The sequence below is a fragment of the Gracilinanus agilis genome, chromosome 2 (genome assembly GCF_016433145.1).
Source record: "Gracilinanus agilis isolate LMUSP501 chromosome 2, AgileGrace, whole genome shotgun sequence".
NCBI classification, from domain to species: Eukaryota; Metazoa; Chordata; class Mammalia; order Didelphimorphia; family Didelphidae; genus Gracilinanus; species Gracilinanus agilis.
This window is the reverse complement of record NC_058131.1, coordinates 459,330,209-459,352,180: the sequence shown is the minus strand read 5'-3', so window position 1 is coordinate 459,352,180 and position 21,972 is coordinate 459,330,209. Positions and strand designations below refer to the sequence as shown.

The window sequence follows — 21,972 nt, the reverse complement described above, 5'->3', positions numbered from 1 at the left end:
TGTTGATATGGTCAATTATGTGGATGGTTTTCCTAATGTTGAACCATCCTTGCATTCCTGGTATAAATCCCACCTGATCATTGTGGATGATCTTCTTAATTACTTGCTGGAGTCTCTTTGTTAGTATTCTATTTAAGATTTTTGCATCTATGTTCATTAGGGAGATTGGTCTGTAGTTTTCTTTCTCTGTTTTTGATCTCCCTGGCTTTGTAATCAGTACCATATTTGTGTCATAAAAGGAATTTGGTAGGACTCCTTCTTTGCTTATCATATCAAATAATTTGTATAGTATTGGGATTAGTTGCTCTTTGAATGTCTGATAGAATTCACTTGTGAATCCATCAGGCCCTGGCTCAGAGTTCGTGTGCGTCCTTTAGCTTTTTGGGGACCTAAATCTTGCTGCTCTCAGGAACAGGCCCTGGAACTGCCAATGCTTCAATGGGTGCCCCAAATTTGCTCTATTTCTTTTTAGCTGGCTTTGGCGTTATAGGTGGTGTGTGTGGAGGGGGTTGGGGGGGGTGGTTGCTCAGCCTGCAATTTAGTGAGAGCTGTTTCACCCCTTTATAGCATGGAAATGTCCCGATTCCAAGTACCTTCCACGCTGCACCCTGTTGTGGGGTTCCTCCGTTCGTCTGGACTTGTTTTTATGTCCCCTTGAGGAGTCTTGTGTGTTTCGGTCAGGAGAGGTTAAGAGCTGCTTTTTACTCTGCCGCCATCTTAACCTGGAACCTTCGAAGGATATATTTTTGTAAGGGGCAGGGCTCAGTATTTCTGAACAAGACATTGTATATTCTTGCAATTGTTTTGTTAAGATAGTCTGTAATGCAGTTATCCACATGTGCAATAATTTCTAAATATTGTGGTTTAATGATTTTTTACCAGTCTACCTTAGTGAGTTTGAAATTTGACTCTGTGTCCCTTCCTCATGATGGTGAATGTTATTCCTCGTAATTGCTCTGGCAAAACTGTACACACTCATATTTGTAATTTTAATATATTCTGGTCTCATAATATTTTATTTTTAAATAGTTTGGAAATCAAGGGTCAATGTATAAAATTTATTAAGTGCTTATTATATTTAGGATGAGTGGAGTACCCAACTATCATCTTAATGTTTAAAAAATTATTAAAAATTTTTAAATAAATTTCCACATAAGTTTTCTGAAGTTATGTGATCCAAATTGTCTCCCTCCTTTCTTTCCTCTTCCCTGCCAGAGCTGACAAGCAACTTATCTGGGTTATACATGTATTATCATGCAAAACATATTTCCATATTAATTTTTGTAAATGAATATTCTTAAAAAACCAAAACCCCAAAACATGTAACCAAATAGACAAGTGATAAATCATGCTTTCATCTGCATCCTTCTCCAACAGTCCTTTCTCTGGAGGTGGATACATTCTTTTTCATAAGTCCCTAAGAATTATTCTGGATCATTGTATTGCTGTTAGTTATAAGTCTAACACAACTGATCATTCCATATTATTGCTGTTAATGTGTACAGTTCTGGTTCTGCTCATTTCACTCTGTATCAGTTCATGTAGGTCTTTCCAGTTCTTCTGAAATCATCCTATTCATCATTCCTTATAGCACAAGAGTATTCCATCACAAATATATCACAATTTGTTCAGTCATTCTCTAATTCAGAGACATCCTTTTAGTTTTTAGTTCTTTGCCACACACAAAAAAGTGCAGTTAGAAATATTTTTGTACAAACAGGTTCTTTCTCATTTTCTTTTAACCATTTTGGGATATGGACCTAGTTGTGATATTACTGGATCAAAGAGTATACATTCTTTTATAGGCCTTTGGGCATAATTCGAAATTGTCCTCCAGAATGGTTAGATCAATTCACAACAATTCACAACAGCAGTTCATTAGTGTCCTAGTTTTGCCACATCCCCTCTAACATGTATCATTTCCCATTACTGTCATATTGGCCAATCTGATAGATGTGAGGTGTTACCTCAGAATTGTTTTAATTTATATTTCTCTAATCAAGAGTGATTCAGAATGTTTTTTTCATATGATTATTGAAAACTTTGATTTCTTTATCTGAAACTGCCTATTCATATCCTTTGGCCATTTGTTAATTGGGGAATGACTTGTATTCTTATAAATTTGACTCAGTTCTTTACATATTTGAGAAATGAGACCTTTATCAGAGAAATTTGTTCTAAAATTTTTCCCAGTCTATTGTTTCCCTTATAATCTTGGTAGCATTGTTTTTGTTTCTACAAAAACTTTTAAATTTAAATTTAAAATAATCAAAATTAGTCATTCTGCATCTTGTAATTTTTCTCTGTCTTTTGTTTGGTAATAAATTCTTTCCTCCTCCATAGATCTGACAAGTAAACAAACTATTCAGTTTTTCCCGTCTGCTTTATCTAACTTTTCTAAAATTTCATTCACTTCCTTTACTTTTTTCTTATTTATTTTTTGGTTAGATTAATTTAGTTACAATAGGAACAGGTTGAGGTCCCCCACTTGTATAGTTTTACTGTCTATTTGCTCTTTAAGCTCTGTTAGTTTCACCTTTAAAAATCTGGTTGCTGTACTATTTGGTGCATATATGTTAAGTACTGATATTACTTCATTGTTTATACTACCTTTCATCAACATGTCACTACCATCCTTATCTCTTTTAGCTTTGTCTGAGATCATGATTGCTTCTTCTGTTTTTTTTTCTCAGTTGATGCTAATAGATTCTGCTCTAGCCCCTTACTTTTACTCTGTGTGTCAAATATGTGCCTCAAATATGTTTCTTGTAAACAACATATGGTAGGATTCTGTTTTTTAATCCACTTTGCTGTCTGCTTTTTATGGGTGAGTTCAGCCCATTTAAGTTCACAGTTATGATTACCATCTATATATCCCTTCTACCTTTTTTTCCTTTTTTAATCCTGCCCTTAATCTTTCCACTCTGTCCCTTTACACAAGTGTTTTGCTTTTAATCATTCCCCCTCCCTTATATTACTCCCCTTCCCACCACCACCCTTCTTATTCCCCTCCTACTTCCCTATAGGGACTTTTAATCATCCCCCGACTCCCTCTCCTTTATATTACTCCCCTCCCCTGCACCCCCTTTGTTAGTCCCCTTCTACTCCTCTGTTGGGTAAGATAGGATTCTATACCCCAATGAATCTGGCTGTTTTCCCCTCTTTGAGCCAATTCCAATGAGAGTAAGGTTTAAGTATTACCCATCACCACCCTCATCCTCCCCTCCACTGTAATAGTTCCCCCCACTCCTCTTTATGTGATATAATTTACCCCATTTACTTCTCTTTCCATTTCTCTTAGTGCAATCCTCTTTTTTACTCTTTGACTTTTTTCTTTGCATTTTATCCTAAACAGCTTATCACTACACCTTCTGTCTATGTATACTTCTTCTAACTACTGTGATAATGATAAAATATTTTAAGAATTACAAATATCTTTCCATCTAGGAATATAAATAGTTTGACCTTATTGATGCCCCTAAATTTTTTCTCTTTCTTATTTACCTTTTTATGCTTCTCTTGAATTTTTTATTTGGACCTTAGATTTTCTATTAAAGTTGATCTTTTCTTCTGGAATGCTTGAAAATATTCTATTTTATTAAATGACCATATTTTTTTCCTGAAAGAATATATTTGATTTTGATGGCTAGGTGATTCTTGGTTGTAAACCCAGTTCCCTTGCCTTCCAGAATATCTTATTCCACACTTTCTGATCCTTTAATATGGTAGCTGCTATATCCTGTGTAATCCTGACTGAAGTTCCTATTTCAATTATTTGTTTCTGATTGCTTGCAGTATTCTCTCCTTAGGAGCCCTTGAACTCAGCTATAATATTCCAGTGATTGATTTTTGGGGATTAATTGCAGGAGATAATCTATGGATTCTTTCATTTTTTATTTTACTCTCTTGTTCAAGAATATCAGGAAATTTTCTTTGGTCATTTCTTATAATATGATGTCTAGGCTGTTTTTTTTTTTCTGTCATGAATTTCAAGTAGTTCAATAATTCTTAATTGTCTCTCCTGGGTCTATTTTCCAAGTTAGTTATTTTTTCAGTGAGATATTTCATATTTTCTTCTATCTTCTATTCTTTTGATTTTGTTTTATTGTTTCTTGATACCTTGTGCAGCCATTACTTTCTTTTTGTCCACTTGTAATTTTTAAAGAATAAATTTCTTCCATGACCTTTTGATCCTTCTTTTTCCATTTTCCAGTCTACTTTTCATGGAACTCTTTTCTTTACTAGATTTTTTAACCTCTTTTTCTAATAGGTCAATTCCGTTTTTTGAGAAACTCTTCTTTCTTGAATTTTTGTGTCTCATTTTCCAGTTGTCCAATTTTGCTTTTTAAGGTGTTGCATTACTTTCAAGTATTTCTTTTCCCCATCTTTCTTTCTCCTCTCTTATTTGATTTTTGAATTTCTTTTTGAATTTTTCTAGCACCTGAAACCAATTCCCATTTTCCTTTGAAGTTTTGCTTGTGGTTGCTTGGATCTCACAGTCTCCTGTTGAGTCTCTGCTTTTCTCTTTTTCTCCATAGAAGTTTTCTATGGTTAGGTGTTTCTTTTGCTCTTTGATAATTTTCCCTGCCTTTTTTTTGCCTGTGAACTGGGAGCTCTGAAAGTTGCTGATTCTGTCTCCTCTGCTAATGATTTGGAGAACTCAGCACCCTAAGCTATTTTGCCCTATGGGACTTCACCCTCAGCTGAGGCTCAAAAGGGACAAGTGTTATTGACCTTATGGGCTCTACTGTGGACTTCAAGGGATCTTTATGAGACATGGGTTTCCCTGTTGTTGGTGTAGGTAGAGTCCTGGGATCCCAAAGTTGGTCTATGCCCAGGCTTGGAAACCTGGTACAGTAGGTGGGGAGTGATTAGCCAGCACTCCTTTGTGTGAAGTTTTACTTCTGGTTCCCCCATATCCCATGAAAATCACCTCTCTCTGCATACCTTTTATGTTGTTTCCCACAAGAGAACCCCTTCTTTCTGTTTCCCTATTGGTTTTTGACTCCTATTGTGAGGAGCTTTTTAAAGATTGGTTGGGAAGGATTCTCAGAGTGGTTTCAACTTTCCCTTCTACTCAGCTGCCATCTTGACTCTGCCACACTCCCCATCTTAGTGTTTTTAATTAATTCTTGCCTATATTATTGATTATAGTAACCTTATTGTTCTCCTTGCCTTCAGTCACTTCCTTTTAAAATACATCATCAAATTGCCAAATTGATATTCCTAAAGTAATGGACTATGTCACACTTCTTCTCAAGAATCTTTAGTGGCTCCTTATTCCCTCTGATATAAAACACAAAGTCCTTTATCTGGCATTTGTAGTCCTTAAGTCTATGTACTGATCTTCTTAGTTCTCATGGATTTAACTACATATTTATAAGGATAACTCCTACACACACACACACACACACACACACACACACACACACACACACAAGCTCCATATCTCCAATTTCTTGTTAGACATTTACACTGAATGTCCTTAGGCAAGCATATTGACTTCAAGATGTCTAAAACAAAATTTATTATCTTTTTACCCAAGCTTATCTTTCTCTAATTTTTTCAGATATTGCTATTCTTGTCACTGAGGTTTGCAACCTAGAATCATCCTTGCATCTTCACTCTTTCTCCCTATTATATAATCAGTTGCTAAGTCTTTTTTATTTTCTCATACCACAACAACCCTCCTCTAAGCCCTCATCACTCATTGCCTGGTCTACTATAATTGTCTCATAATTGGTCCTTCTGTATCCAGCCTCTTGTTTAGAGAGATGCAGTGTGGTGTAGTGCAGAGGAGGGAAACCCAAATAGAAATAGATCTCTGAAAGCTGCACATAGGCTTGGATACACTGGGAAGTTTTGTAGGTTTGATACTTCTGATGTTGTAGCAGACATTTGCTAGCCATACAATCCAGGACAAATCACTTTTAGTTTCCTCATTTGTAGAATGAAGGGTAGCATCTAGGTCAGGGGTCGGCAACCTGTTTGGCTGTGAGAGCCATAAACGCCACATTTTTTAAAATGTAATTTCGTGAGAACCGTTCAGTGCTCACAGTGTGTGCTCCTGTAACAGTGCGAGCTCCTGTAGCAGCACCTTAAAAAAAGTTGACTTTATGGCTCCTGTAGAAAGAGCCATATCTGGCCCTCAAAATAGCCAGATATGGCTCGAGAGCCAAACGTTGCCAACCCCTGATCTAGGTGGATAGAGCACTGGACCCAGAGTCCGGAAGACTCACCTTCCTGTGTTCAAATGTAGCTTCAAGCATTTAACTAGGTATGTGACCCTGGGCAAGTCACTTAACCTTGTTTCTCTTAGCTCCCTTGTCTTTAAAATGAGCTTAATAAGGAAATGGCAAGCCACTTAGCATCTTTGCCAAGAAAATCCCAAATGGGGTCACAAAGAGTTGTACACAACTGAAAAACTACTGAATAACAAAAACAAAATGAAGGGTTTGGACTTTTGGTAGCCTTTTATGTTTATTCCAGCTCTAAACTTATGATTGTATGATTTTTATAATTTGTCTTGTATATAGTTGTGAAGTTGACATGCCCAAAATACATCTGATTCATTACTTTTGTGACAAAGTACAAATTCCTCTTTTTGGCATTTAAAGTCCTTGACAGTCTAGCTCCAGCCTCTTTCTCAGGGCAATTACACATAACTCTCTCATATAGTCTACCCTCTAGCCAGGCTGAATTACATACTCTTTGTTTACAACAAATTCATCTCTAATCTGTAAAAATCCTTAAAATGCCTTAAAACAGAGCTCAGGTGCCATAGGCAGGCTTTTCCTAGTCTCCTTAATTAGATTATTCCCACCCCAAAAATTTTGTATTCATTTTGTGAATATTTATCTATAAACATGTTGTTGCCCTCTTTAAGGGCAGACCACTGGTTCGTTTTTGTTTCCTATCTCCAAGCACCTAGAATAAAGTCTGATCATAATAGAGCCTCAATAAGTGGTTGTTGAATAAAATTTAATTGAATTCAATAACTTTAATACTTAGAACATTACTTTTTTTCAATTTATGTTCCATTTACTTAAAAGCTACATATAGTCATAGAATTTTCGATCTGGAAACATGCTTTTTAGAGATCATGTTATCCAATACTTTTATTTTTCATAGTTGATAAATCTGAGTAGTGGAGAAATGCAATGACTTGCCCAAGAGAACCCAGTTGGATAAGGTACAGAATCTAAACTCCAAACTTGGACATCCTGATTCCCACTCCAGGTCTCTTTCCAATATGCTGTACTATCTTCCCTCCCTTTTCTTCTTCCTTCCCTCCCTCCTTCCTCCTTTCTTTTTCTAACATGTTGGTTTAATTTTTAATTAATGTTTTCTGACATTTTGTGATCCATGTTTTATTAATCTCTTCTAGTCTTCCCCCACTCCAAGAGGGCAGGTAATATGATATAGATTGTGTATGTACTGTCATAAAATATATATTTCCATATTCATCATGTTGTGAAGGAAGACATCACTTATACTAGGGAAGAATTCATGGAGAAAATAAAATGAAGGATGGTATGCTTCAATCTGCATTAATTCATTCACATTGATCATCAAGCATTATTGCTATTACTATGTACAACTTTTTCTGGTTCTGCTTACTTCATTTTGCATCCCTTCATATAAGTCATTGCACGTTTTGTTTTGTTTTTTTTGTGATCATTCTGTTTGTCATTTCTTATGGCACAGAGGTATTCCATTACAATCATATACCACAACTTATTCAGCCATTCTCCATTTGATGGACAAATCTTCAGTTTTCAATTCTTTAGTCACCACAGTAAGAGCTGCTCTATATAACATTTTTCATTATAATTTTAAAATGCCATCATATATTTAAACATAGTTATTATAGCAATGCAAAAGTAATTATTTTTCTTACATATTATGGAGAAATGGATTACTTTTCCCCTTTTTGTTGATACTTGTAGTCCTTGGTGTTTTAATTTTGCAGAACTTACCTGAAGAATGGGTACAGCTCTTTTTAAGAAGTCAAATCATAAAATCATGAGCCTCAATAGATGTCATTCATATAGAGAAACATTAAGAAAATTAGAAATAGTTGGTGATGAGGGTAGGAGTAAGAATAGAAACATCATGTTCTGCATAAAAATTATTTAAGGTAGAGGAAGAGAGATTAAGAGCAAAAATAGTGGATGGAGCTGAAATTTTAAAAGTTTGCCTTGACTAAAAGATAAAGTGGAGAAAGTTATGAAGTTACTTTTTCTAAGTAGTGAGGAATGGGAAAATGCAAAGAGATATAAATATAAGAGTATGCATGTAATGGAATTTTGAGAGAAGGCTGGCTGTGAAGCTGATAGACTCAGAACTCTGGGACAGCCCTGGGGGGAGAACCTGGGGAGCAGTGCTTGAATACAGAGCTCCTGGATTTTGGGGTGATCCTCTGATCCTGGTGTGAAGTTTCCTATCTAGTGATTTTGTCTCTGATCCTGTATGAGAGATCCCTGCCAGCAGTGCCTGATTTATATAACAACTGTTTGATCTACCTGGAGAAGTAATGCATCTTGAGTGAAGTGATCTGAGAGACTGTCTCCACAGGCATAACCTCTATCTGTAGTGACACGGCCCATTAGCGTCTTCTTCCATGATCCAGCAATTTATTCTATTCATCAACCAAACCTGTTTTGAAGTGGCTTTAGAAATAAGTAACTAGAATCAGGGAGGTTTTGGGAAATAGAGATAGAGAGGGAGTTCGAATATGTCCAACTTTGTTGGACACTGAAGAGATCCATGAGGATCCATGGGGTTCTGGGAAAGGTAGATAATTATTAGAAATAGAGATTTTTCCTAACCCTCCTTCCTTACCTTATCCTATTTACCATTTATAATAAACTTGTTGATAAAAGTTAATAGTCAGATCTAGTTTCTAAGAGTCTCAGGGCAGAGAGGGTCATCTTGCTCTCTGTGCCTTTGAGGAATCACCATCAACAGGCTTGGGCTCAATTAACCCAGTCATAGGTCAAATTACCATCTTACAGTAGCAAGAAAGTATAGTTGTAGCTTCAGTAGTAATATTAGCCAGCATTTAAAAACACTAGTATATTAATAATAGGTAACATTTAAATAGAAATTTAAGGTTTGCAAAACACATATGTTATCTTATTTTATCCTCACAACAACCCTGTGAGGTAGATTATTTTACAGACAAGGAAAATGAGGGCAAGAGATTCCAAGGAATTTGCTTCAGAATCATATAGTAAGTGTCTGAGACAGGAGTTTAGTACTTTATTCTTTATGCCACTTAGCTACCTTATCTCTTAGACTTTAAATACATTGTTTCAGAAAAAGTTGGGACATATAGGGCCAGATATATGAAAAAGCATATAAGTTAATGTGTGAAAAAAAGATATTAAGTGATTATTTTGTGCTGAGCATTGTGCTAAATACAGGAGATACAAATAGAAAAGATATTGTCAGAACTTATATATAGACCCAGCCCTTAAGGATTTCTATTAAAAAAGAAGGTGACACTTACTGGAAGGAGTAGTTGCAATGTGAATGACAAGGCTGAAAGTCCAGAGGACAGAGGCAGGATTGATGGAAGTTCCATTGGTTATTAGGGTGGTTTTCATCTTTTAGAGGAGAAGTAGAATAAGTAAAGCAATAGAGATTAAGTTCATTATAAGTAGATTGTGTTATAGCTGTAGAGGCAGAGTAGAAGAATAGCTAGTAGAGGACCTGAGGCCGAGTCCTCCCCTGAAACATATGACTTTGTAACTCTGGACAAGGCACATAGCATTTCAGTGCCTAGGCAACCCTGGAGGCTACTGTCCAAGTGTACCACCCTGTATTGGTAGATAGAGTTTCGTCAAATCTTACTTTCCTATACTAATGAAATTATAGGTTCAAACTCTTATCATATGTGTACTTGTTTTCCTTTTAAATCTGCATTTGTTAATTTCCCTCCATTTGTTATATGTTACATATAGTTCACATTTAAAAGTGGATTTAAGCAATTCTTTTTATTTATGAAATATGATTGTGAGTGTAAGTTGCAGTATAATCTTTTTATTAACTATTTGATGTCCCCTCAAAGTCTTAATAGCTTAATAGCTGAAACTTTATTATATACCTGCAGTGGCAACTTCCAAAACTAAGCATAGAATGCTAGGGGTAATCAAATGTCCTCTTTAGAATATAACTTCAGTCTTGACCATGACGGAAATATATAAATATTGATAATTATATCATAATAATCTCAAAGGTTTTTGCCTTACAAATAAAGAAAATATGCTGAAGAGAAGGTGTTGATTTAAGATATTGATGTGTATAATGACAAAAACATTTTATTCCACTTAAAACTATTAGACTAAATGAACTTAATGTAGATAAGTTAATTTATACTGGTTTAAGTACTTCTTATTTCAGACTTAAGTAGTTAATACTTTAAAATATTATCCTTTTCTACTCTCTTGATAATTTTTTCAGAGAAGAAACTAATAGATGAGAATTCTACAATTTCTTCTTGTCCCTAATTTTTATTGTATCTTGAGAATGTTTCTTTAACTTTTATGTTTCTTAGTGTAACCATTAGTAACTAGGATATAAAAAGAATCTGCTTGAGTCATTTAACAACTGTAACTTGTAATTTTTTTGATGGCCCTATAGTAATTGATTTTTTAAATCACTTAAAATATAAAAATAACATTTTCTGTTTTGAGACTTAAGGTACCATATATTACTAAGTGAAAACTAACACAAAGTGGTCTGCATTTCTAATGGAAGGATTTAGGTGACCTTAACCAAAACTACATTAGCAGGCACCACTATAATAAGACACTGGTAGTTCACAGCTTCCTGAGAAGCTACCACATCATGATGGCATGCACACCCACTCAGAATTTATTTTCAGAAATGACAGAAACACCTTGTTATAATTAAACTTTTGTACAAAAAGTACTGGGATGCACTGAGGAAAATGCACAAAGAAGCCAACAATCTTTGGAGATCAAAAACAATATTAATTTTCAATAAGGATCTCTTAACTATATAGTGAGAGACTGTATGGTATTAGAGAAGAAAAACAATCAGATCTCATGGTCTGTGCCTGAGACAGTACAACTCATGAGATCTATGTATCATTTTTTTATGATAAGAAATCTTCTTTGAAGACATCAAGAAATGTTTTCTCAGCCGTAATAATTGTTGTCATTTATATAGTGATCAAAGTTTGCTAAGCACTTGATATATTATCTTAATGGCTACTTCAAAACAACTTGTGAGGTAGGTACAAATTGTATTATTGTCCTCATTTTATGGATAAAAAAAATGAAGTTCTCAGAGGTTAAATTATTTAACCAAGGACATTCGTGTGTAGTAAGACCAAGTAATAAGTGTTGAAGGCAGAAGTTTAACATGGCTTCCTGACTTTGATTATGTGTCCAACAGTTTTTCTGCTGCAATATGGTATTATAAACATTTATTAAGTGCCAGCTATGTGCCCATTATTATTCTAAGTCTTGGATTTTCAAATAGGAAAAAAAAGAAAAACAGTTCCTGCCCTTGAGTCATTTAACAACTGTAACTTGTAATTTAATGGGGGAAAGACAACATACAAAAGAGCTTTCAATTTAATGGGGGAAAGACAACATACAAAAGAAAGCTAGGAGAAAGAAGGTTCCATGGAGTACAACTGGTGGGAAATGAATGTTATCCCAAGTTGTTTCACCTGTGACTTAAGAATGAATGAATAGATAAGATAGATGAATGGGAAAGGCACAAGGATTTATGAAGGGCTTATTAGATGATCCACACTATGCTAAAGCACTGAGTATGCAGATACAAGCAAAAAAGACATTCATCTTTCAAGGAGTTTGTACAAAATCTTAAAGGGAGCTGAAAAAAGAGGAGCGGAGTTGATTATTTACCTGCACTAGGACATAGTGTTGAAGTACAGAAAGTAAGAAGCCTGGGCAAAGGGAAAATGAAAATTGGTTTGTCTTGGTAGAAGTGGGCCAACAGGGAGGGAGAATATTCCACAGCAAGCAGGCTCCTGGGGGAGGGGCAAGGTGGGTGTTCCAAAGTCAGGAGGAGGTAGGTACTAGAGGGAAATTACTAGTTGGATTGCAATTGAGTAGTGATGTTGAAGTTCAGAAAATCAGAAATAGGGCTAGTAATTGCTAGAAGATACATAAAGGAAAAGTATAGCAGGCCTTGGGATAAAGGAGCTTACTTGGGGATAGTCAACATAGGTTGAAGATTAGTAGCCAGGGAAGAGTATTTTCAAATATTGATCATTTTTGTTCATCTAAGAATTATAAAAACATTCTTATCATAATTATGAAATTATATATTTATAAATGTATATTTATAAAAACATTTATATTATTTACATCTTTTTGAATTGTTTCATATATATGGATAGTTCTTTAATTAAGTGGACCATTTTCAAATTGTATAATTAGAACCTGCTCCCCTGGTTTTCAATTCCCAGCATCAAACTTTCCTTCTCATGTTAAGTGCTGTGTAGGAATGATATGTTTTGTGTAGCCCCACCTCTGGCTCTCTCTTTCCCCTTGATCACAGCAGGGGAAGCTGGCAGGAGAAGTTACTCACAGTGGGTTTACTTTTTGTTATGTAATTAGGTTTTTATACTTCTATTTCCTTTTTATTTTTTCTACTTCAAGTGATTATTAATAAACTTTATAAAATATAATACTTAGTAGTTTTGGACATTAATTTAAATCTTACAGTCTTTACATAAAATTGTATATAGGCAGTTAGGTATCATAGTGGATAGAGTGCCAGGCCTGGAGTCAGGAGGTCCTGGGTTTAAATCTAGCCTCAGACTCTTCTTAGCTGTGTGATCCTGGGCAAGTCATTTAACCCCCAGTTGCCTAGCTCTTCCTGTTCTTCTGTCTTTGATTCTAAGACAGAAGATTAGGGTTACTTTTTCTTAAGTACTATAGGAAAAATATTTCTCAGTGTGTAGATTTATGCCATGTGAATTTGCCAGTGGGAGGTGGGGAAGGGAGAAAGAGGACTTTGTGCCCTTAAAGGGAGGGAGCCAGAAGACAGTAAAGTGATTACAGGAAGAAGAAAATAAAGAATGTAGGCCAAACATATGGGGGCCTACCTGAAACTGAGAGGAAGTAGTAGGGCAAACACTTTGTGGCTATCAGGCACACAGACCCGAGTATGGACAGACATGTGGAATAGGGGTGGGTGTAAAATGGGCCAAAGGTCTCCTAGCACCAGAAGGTTCAAACCAAGACCCCCAAGCAGGGGCAGTCTCTCCAACTCTCTTCTTCTTTTACTTGGAGAGGTTTGGTTTTAAAAAAAATAATATTTTATTTTTGCCTTACCCCAAGTGAAAACAATTTATAACATTCTTTTCTTTTTTGTTTTTTTTTTTTAATTTTAAGTTCAATCTTTCTCTCTCCCTCCCTCCCTCCCTCCCTCTCTCTCTCTGTAAGCACTCTGCTATAGATTTTACACATGCAATCATGTGAAATATTTTTTCCATATTAGTCATTTTGTGGAAGAAAACTAGAACAAAAAATGAATTAAGAAAATGAAATATAGTATGTTTTGATCTGCATTCAGATTCTAGTAGTTCTTTTTCTGGAGGTGGATAGTATATCCTGAGTCCTTTGGAATTGTCTTTGATCACTTTGATCTTTGATCATTCAGCTGAAAGTAGCTAAGTCATTCAGAATTGTTCATATGATGTTGCTGTATCTGTGTACAATGTTATACTGTTCTGCTCAATTTACTTTGTATCAGTTCTTGTAGATCTTTCCAAGTTTTTCAGAAATCATCTTGCTCATCTTTTACAGCATAATAATATCCTGTCACAACCATATACATAACTTGTTTAGCCTTTCCCTGCTTGATGGACATTAACATTTTTTTTTTGCTTCCTCAAGGTAGAAGGCCACAGAGTGCCAAGTGGAGGGGCAGGAGTAAAGAGAGAGAGCAGAGCACTATAAAGTAAACAAAGCTATTTTTTGGGAATGCAAATTTCAGTATTCTTTATATTAAATTTAATTTATATAATGTGAATTTATATAAATCAAGAACTGTCTATAGTCAATTTTGCTATAACTTATTTCGAAAACATGAATTTGTTTCATTTTGATTGGTGCATTAGGGAACAATTGGAGCATATGGACATATCGTGAATATATGCATGATTTTGATCATAAGAAACGCTAGGTAAGCAAAGAAACTTTCTCCCTTTAAAATCCAAAGATTGGGGTGCCAAAGTAAGGGGTACAGGCTAGTATTAAATTTCCATAGAAAGCATATTCAAAATGCATACATTCTTATTTACCCTCAATATTTACCAACTTCCTCATTATGTGTGTCATCCTACAAAGTTGTATTTAGCTATTTTACATTTGTGAATGTTTCTACATTAAAAAAAATCACCACCCAAAATATGAAGCATCCCAATTCAAAAACAACAAAGTTATTCATGCAAAAGGAAAGATTTCAGTATTGAGGAAAAGCTTGAAATAAAACATTTTGAAAGAGACAAAAGGACATGTGATATCTCCTGAGCAATAGACATAATGAAATCCATATTAGGTTCTTTGGAAACAATGCCATGAAAACTAAAAAAAAAAATCTGTCTTGAAATATTGTAGCCCTGACTCTATTTTCCCATAAGCCTTATAGTTTTTAATTGTATGATTTTGCATAACTTGGTGATTTTTAAGGAATACACAAATATACATATTATATGTGCATATAGGATGTTTATATTTTCAGAACCAATTATTTTGTTTATATTGTCAGAACCAAATATGTTTATGAAATTTTTAGGGCATAAAGTAGATCCCAAAGAGGAACTGATATTATTTTGAGGAAATGTATTTTTATTTTTTATTTAAAAATCATATTTCTAGCATTTGGAATAACAAAATTATGTAATCAGCTTGGAAATATAGGATGAAGCCATATTTTTGAAGGGCTTTAAGTGTGAAATGGTTACTTAATTCTATAGATAGTAAGGAGCCACTGAGGAGTGATATGACTAGATTTATGTTTTTAATTTGGCAACTGTAAAAGATTGTGGAGGTGAGAGGGACCAATGGGAATATGCCACTTAGGAGACTGTTGTAGTCATCAAGGCAAAGTTGAAGTGAATCTGGACCAGGCTTGTTGTGGTGTGAGTATAGTGAAGTGACTATCATCAACTGTTGCTGAAGTTGTTCTCAGGTTGAAGTCAATCCCATGCCAGCCAAATTTCCAACTGAAAAAGGATTTGGATGCCATTAGACTCCAATTGTGTGGCAGAGTGCCTGGTGCTGATTCCATTCCAGTAGAGTTATAAGGCAGGGGGTCTACTGTTCATATGAAAGCTGACTGAAATCTTCTGGGATATGTGGCAAGAGCTTTCATCCATCTGATCAAGGTCTTTGATACTGCCAGCCATGAGGGCTTGTGGAAGAAAATCATGGCAGAATTTTGTTGCCTTGAGAAATTCATCACTTTGTATGCCAACTTCATAACAACATGCTTGTAAGAGTTTGGAATAAAGGACAATGCTCTTCACCACCAGAGGGAAGCAGGGCTGTGTGCTTGCTCCCATGCTTTTTAATATGATATTTTCAGTGTCATTGTCAGATAACTTTCCAAGAGGATGAAAACAACATCAAAGTTGGCAATCACATTTATGGTAAATTATTTAACTTGAAAAGGCTACCAGTCAAGACTAAAATGGAAAGAGAGTTGGTGCATGACTTTTTGTTCTCAGATGACCGTACATTTGATGTAGCCTCTGAGGCTGAGATGCAATAGAACATGGAACAATTCTTTGCTGCTTGTGCTAATTTTGGCCTGACATTTAATACCAAAAAACCCGGAAACTCTTCACAGCCAGCACTATATTATCCCTGTGTGGAGCCAGTGGTTATAGTAGATGGAGAAATTTTTAATGCTATGGATAAGTTCACTTATCTTGGCAGCATATTTTCCAAGGATGTCCACGTAGATGATGAAGTTGACACAGGCATTACCAGAGCAAGCTCATCATTTGAATGGCTCTGAAATAAAGTGTGGAAGAGAAGAGGTATTAGTCTGCTTTCCAAACTGAAAGTCTACAAAGCTCTCGTATTGACCTCAGTGTTTATGCCTGAGAAATTTGGATAGTCTAACAGCACCATGGTGGAAAATTGAACCACCTCTATTTGAATTATTTTAGAAAGATTCTAAAGATTACCTGGCAAGATAAAGTACTTGAGCCAAACTGTCAAGCATTCAAACTTTACTGAGAGATCACAATTCTGATGGGCTGGCCATATAGCCCAAATGTCAAAACCACATTTAGCTAAAAGACTATTTTATAGACAACTTGAACAAGATAAGTGCTCACATGGAGGCCAAAAGAAGTGACATAAGGACACTCTTAGTCTCTGAAGAACTTTGGTATGTATTGTGGAACATGGGAGACACTGGCACAAGACTGTCCAGCATGGCATGGCTACGTCAAAGAAGGCACTGTGTGTTTCATAAGCAAAGGAACAAAGTTGAATTGCAATAACAGAAAAGAAACAAGAGATGCATAAATCTAGATATCTTCTCAAATGTTCAAATGGGCTATTTATTGCCCTACCTGTGATAAAATATTATAAACTTGTATTGGACAAATCAGCCACAGTCAATCATACCTGACTCCAATATTGTGATGCCATTGGTCTTTTTCAGGTATGAAGAATGAACAACAGCAACAATGAGGAGGATAGATGTGTTAGATATGAAGGAAATAGAATTAATAAGGATTGGCGACCGACTGTATGGGGGGAAGAAAGTAGAGCCGTAAGGTTGTGAAATTTGGGTAACTGGAGTGGGGTGGTATTCAATAGAAATAAGGAAGTTAGGAAGAAGGGATGGTTTAAAGGAAAATAGTGAGTTATGCTTTGTGTTTGAGGTGACTTTGAGGTGAAGATGTCAAGTAGCCAGAGGTAAATGTGGGACTGGAACTTTGGAGAGAGATGAGTACTAGATTTGTATGTTGAGGAATATTAAATTTTGGGGAGTTACTGAGATAAATGGAGGAGAGAATATACAGAAAAAGAAAGGAAGACAGTCTAGGTTAGAGCCCTGGGATAGTTGTTTCTGATGGTTAATTATTCCTTTGTAAATTGAATTAGATCTTTTTCATTATATGGGGTAAGTGATGTCTCTGATGATGCTGAGGTTGTGAACCTTCTTGATTGGGAATTGATACTCTCAGTAGTAGAAGAGAAGTTTAGAATAGAGGTAGGTTTGGAGGAGAAGAAAATGAATTCTTTTTCTGATATGTTTAATTTGAGATGCCTATTGAACATCTAGTTTGACATGTCCATTAGGCAGTTCATATTGGACTGAAGCCTGAGAGAGAGAGAGGCTAGAATTTTGGGTATTCAGATCTTGAAGGCATCTGCTTGGAAAAGCTAATTAAACCACTGAGAGCTAATGAGATTACCAAGTGGGAGAGTATAGTGAAAAAATATAAGAAGGTCTGGGATAAAGCTTTGCAGTTTATATTTATAGTTAATTGTTGGTGATCCAGCAAAAGAGATTGAGACAGAACATTCAGACACAGATGGAAAACTACAGCATTATGAAAAAGCAGAGAAGAGCCAGTATCTAGCAGATGATGGTCAGTTATGTATTAAATGCTGAAGAGAGCCAAAGAAAGGTGAGGATTGACCATCATTAAAAGGTATGTGAACAAATGCCTGTCACTAATAATAAGATAAATGAAAATCAAAACACTGAGTTTATATCTCTTACACAGCAGATAGGCAAAGGTGGCAAAGGATAGAGGCTAGTCAGTATTAGGGGGAATGTGAAAAGATAAGCATTGGTTGTTTTTGGTTTGTTTGTTTTTTTCCCCAGTTGACAAGCATTTATTTTCATTCTTTTTCACTTCCCTTCCCATTGGGAATAAATAAGTTAAAAGCCTTTGTTTCATAACAAATATATAATAGTAAAAAAGACAAAAAAAAACCTTTTCACTGACTGTTGTTATAGGGAAATTAAGAAATTAGCAAGTGAAGGTGACTGACAGGCAGAAAGCAGAAAAAAGGTTCCAGAACTTTGGATGGGTGACTGGCTAAGTGTCAATTACTCCCTGGACTTTCCCTTGGTTGGAGCTATCTTTTTTTTCTCTTTGTATCCTGCCTCGGTGAAATCAACAGCCATCAAGAGGTCATTGGCTGGAGTTAGGTAGAGTCATAGGTGAGACACATGCTGGTGGACTGGTATGTCAAAATCCTTACTCCTTTTCCAAATTGGAATTTACTGTTTGTCACCAACTGGATTCCTGAAGGACCCTGTTTGAGGACAACAGAAGTGAGACCCCAGTGTGTTCAGCTGGACTTGTTCACCTTCCAGTTTTCCTTCATTTAAATATCTTCATAGGAACTCTGATTAGGCTTCATTTAGGCAGCTGAGTGATTTTAATGTGGTCAGTGTAGAGCCACTCTGTTTGACCTTGGGGGAGGGAATCCAAGTTTTGTTTAAGTTAGTTAATCCCACTCCCTTCCCTACCTGTACCTGTTTGTTAAATAAACTATGTCATGTTACCCAACAGCCTCTCTATGAACATCCTTATTCAGATCTGGTGATTTGGCCCATCACCATCAATTAAGAACCCTATTAGAGATACCCATATTTATACCTCATTTATACTCATTTATTCATCCCCCCTTATATTTGTTTTTCACTATATCCCAAAATGTAAGTCTTATTCTGTATCTTGATCAGTTACCTTTCTGACAGGAGATAGGTAGTCAGCTTCAACACTGATTGTCTGGAATCAAGGTTGGTCATTACATTTATCCACGTTTTCAGTTTTAAAAAGTTGTTTGTGTTTATACTGTTGTTATTGTATAACTTGCTCACTTTGTTCTGCTCACTTAAAACAAGTCCTCTGTTTTTAAAATAATTACCTCTTTAGTTATTTCTTTATAGCATAATATAATTCCATTTCATTCTTCAGTCATAATTTATTCAGCCATTTTCTAGTTTATAAGCACTGTCTTAGTTTCTAGTTCTTAGCTACTACAAAAAGAGCTGCTAATACATGTATTTATGAGTTCTTTTCTTCTTTCATATATCTCTTTGGGGCATAGGCCTAGTAATGATCATTGAGGCAAAAGGTATACATATCTTAATAACTTAAACATAGTTCCAAATTGTTTTCCAAAATGGTCCAATTCACAGTTTCACCAACAATGTCTTAATGTTTGTGCTTTACTATAGTTCTCCCAGTATTACTTATTTCCTCTTTGTGTTAATTTGGCCAATTTGATGGGTGTGAGATGAAACATCATAATTGATTTAATTTGTATAACTTTAGTGAAGGAACATTTTTTCATATGACAATTGACAACTTTGATGCCTTCCTTGAAAACTGCCTTTATAACTTCGTATCATTTATCAACTGCAAAATGAGCTTATTCTTACAAATATGAATCAGAACCTCATATACCTTAAAAGTGTGTGAGGAGGGGTATTAGATAGATGGGGTGTGTTTTGGAGACAGATATATTAAGGCCAATGCTGCTCTCTCCCCACCCCTTACTGGAAAGACTTTTGAGGGTATAGTTTGCAAGGGGTCCCCCCAAAATGGAAGGGTTGTTGTGAGATGATAACGAAAGGTGTTAGGAATGGTTTGAGACCTAAATGGCTTTTATCCTGTGTTCAGAGTCGCTAAAACCCAGTCAAGCCTCCCTTTTTCTCTTCCCAAAACGATTTTTCCTTTAAGGCGGATTAGAGTGTTCTTGTCCTCCCTTCAGCCACCCAAGGACAACTCCTCCCTCAAGATCACTATTCCAAACTCTAATCACTATAACTAACTGATTTATTTGGAGATAAAGAAATTCAGGGTTCAGGGAAAAGGAGTTTGGGATTTAAGATGGAGGGCAAAAGGACAAGCTTCTCTATCAATGAGTTTCTCTCTGAGAAGAGCAGTACTGGATCTCTTCTGTAACTCAATTCAGGAACTGTCTCAAGCCCCAATAACTCCAATTTACTAAACTAATTAACTAACTGAGGGAATAACAGGGTTATGGATCAATTGGGTTACTGAAAGGTCCCAGGAGCCTGCTCCCCCCGCAGGAGTCCAGGCTTTATGGCCCAAGATGGAATAACTGCTATATCAAAATCTCAGTTGATGAAGGAAGTATGTAGATCAGTTGTAGCAGTTGAGTCACTCAAGGAAAGCTTCTATTTTGGGGGGTTCAGGAACACCAGATTCTCACTGGATCAATACTTCCCACCTCCCTCACCCAACCAACATTCAGAAAGGTGTGTTGTGGCAGTGGCAATCTCCTTCAGATTTCTCCTCACTCTGGCCCCTCCCCAATGGTTATTTCTTCCAGATTCTTCTCGGCTTGCTCTGATTCCACCTCAGAGGTGCATGGCTAGCTTGCACCTTCTTTAATCCAATCCATGTGTTACAAAAGTGAAACCTTTATCAGAAAAACTGGCTACCAGGATTTTATCTCTCTTAACTGTTTGTTGCCTTTCTAATTTTAGCTACATTGATTTTATTGCTATAAAAACTTTTAAATGTAAAAGTTCCTAGTATCATTTACGAATTAATTTTTTCTTTCAGTTTTGTTAATTTCTTCTTCAAAATTTTATATTTTGGTGTTTAATTGGGCTTTTAAAGATTGTGGGGTTTCTATATCCTTTTTAGTTGACAACATAATTCATTGATCTGTTCTTTTTCTTTCTCGTTGATGAAAGTATGTCAGGCTATAAAAATTCCCCTGAAGGCTGCTTTGGCTGAATCCCCCAAAATTTCTGCTCATGTTTTTCTTTAATGAAATTGTTGTTCATATGATTTACTCTTTGGTCCATGGGTTCTCTTGGGAGTAAGGTATACCTTAAACAATTTTTCAACCTTTTTTTGGGGGGGCATTGTGGTGTTAAGGACATGCTTAACATTTCTGCTTTTCTTCATTTGTTTGTGAACGTTTTATGCCCAAATGGTCAATTGTTGTAAAGGATACATGCATAGTAGAGAAATAGATCAGTCTTTCATATTTTTCTGAAATTCTATCTTAATATCTTTCTATTGGTTGAGATTTTTCTAAGTCCGAAAGGATCTATTTAGATTTAGAGTTTGTAAAATACAGTTGAATTCTGCTTTTAATCTATTCTGCTATCTTCTTTTGCCTATGAGCAAGTTCATCCAATTCACATTCATATTTGTGATTGTGTATCTCCCTCCATCTTTTTCTTTACCAGAATTTTTTTGAAAGTGATTAGTAAATTCTTTCTATTTTCACTTTATCCACTGTTATAATAGATCTGAACAGTTTTCTTTCATAATTTCCTTAAATATGCTGTCTTGGCTTTATTTTTCATCATGTTTTCAGATAATCTGATAATTCTTAATTTGTTCCCTTCTTAACCTTTTTTAAGTCACTTATTTCTGATAGGAGAAACTTTACATTTTCTTCTATTTTTTTCTTAGCTTTTTGACTTAAAAAATTATTTGTCCTGTCTCGTGGAATCAACAATTTCCATCTGGTTCATTTTAAGTTTCAAGGACTTTGTTATTTGAGTTAGGTTTTTATATTTCGAATGCTAAATTGTTAATTTTCCTTCCAAGTTTTTCTTCTGTAACTAATTTTCTTTCTAATTCCTCTAGTATTTTCATTTATAAAATCATTTTTAAATTATTTCTTTCTAGAATTCTAGTTGATCTTATGTGATCAGTTATGTTTTTTGCTGAAGTTTCATTTGAAGATATTTTGGAATCTTTCTCTTTTTCTAGATTTGTGATTTGGGCAACTCTGATATGCCAATAGCTTTTTATTGTGGGAGTCTTTTTTGATTTTGTTTATTATTCCAGCCTTATTTTAGTTCTGTTTAGTTTAGTTCTGTTAAGGGGAGACTGCAATTGTGGAGAGAATGTCAGGATCTTGTCCCGATTTATATTTTCTAGGGGTTCCGCTTGTCCTTCCTTCCTTTCCTTCTTTTCCT

General features: G+C 35.5%; 1 protein-coding gene and 1 long non-coding RNA gene across 9 annotated transcripts in view; both read left to right on the top strand.

The window, feature by feature from the left end:
* Nucleotides 1–21,972, top strand: part of GPHN (gephyrin) — a 787,688-nt gene that overhangs the window by 27,120 nt on the left and 738,596 nt on the right. The gene's annotated exons all lie outside the window — the stretch shown is intronic.
* LOC123237727 lies at nt 13,919–18,233 on the top strand. Its single transcript, XR_006505477.1, has 3 exons — nt 13,919–13,971; nt 14,132–14,196; nt 16,693–18,233. It is a non-coding gene; the product is annotated as an uncharacterized LOC123237727 (long non-coding RNA).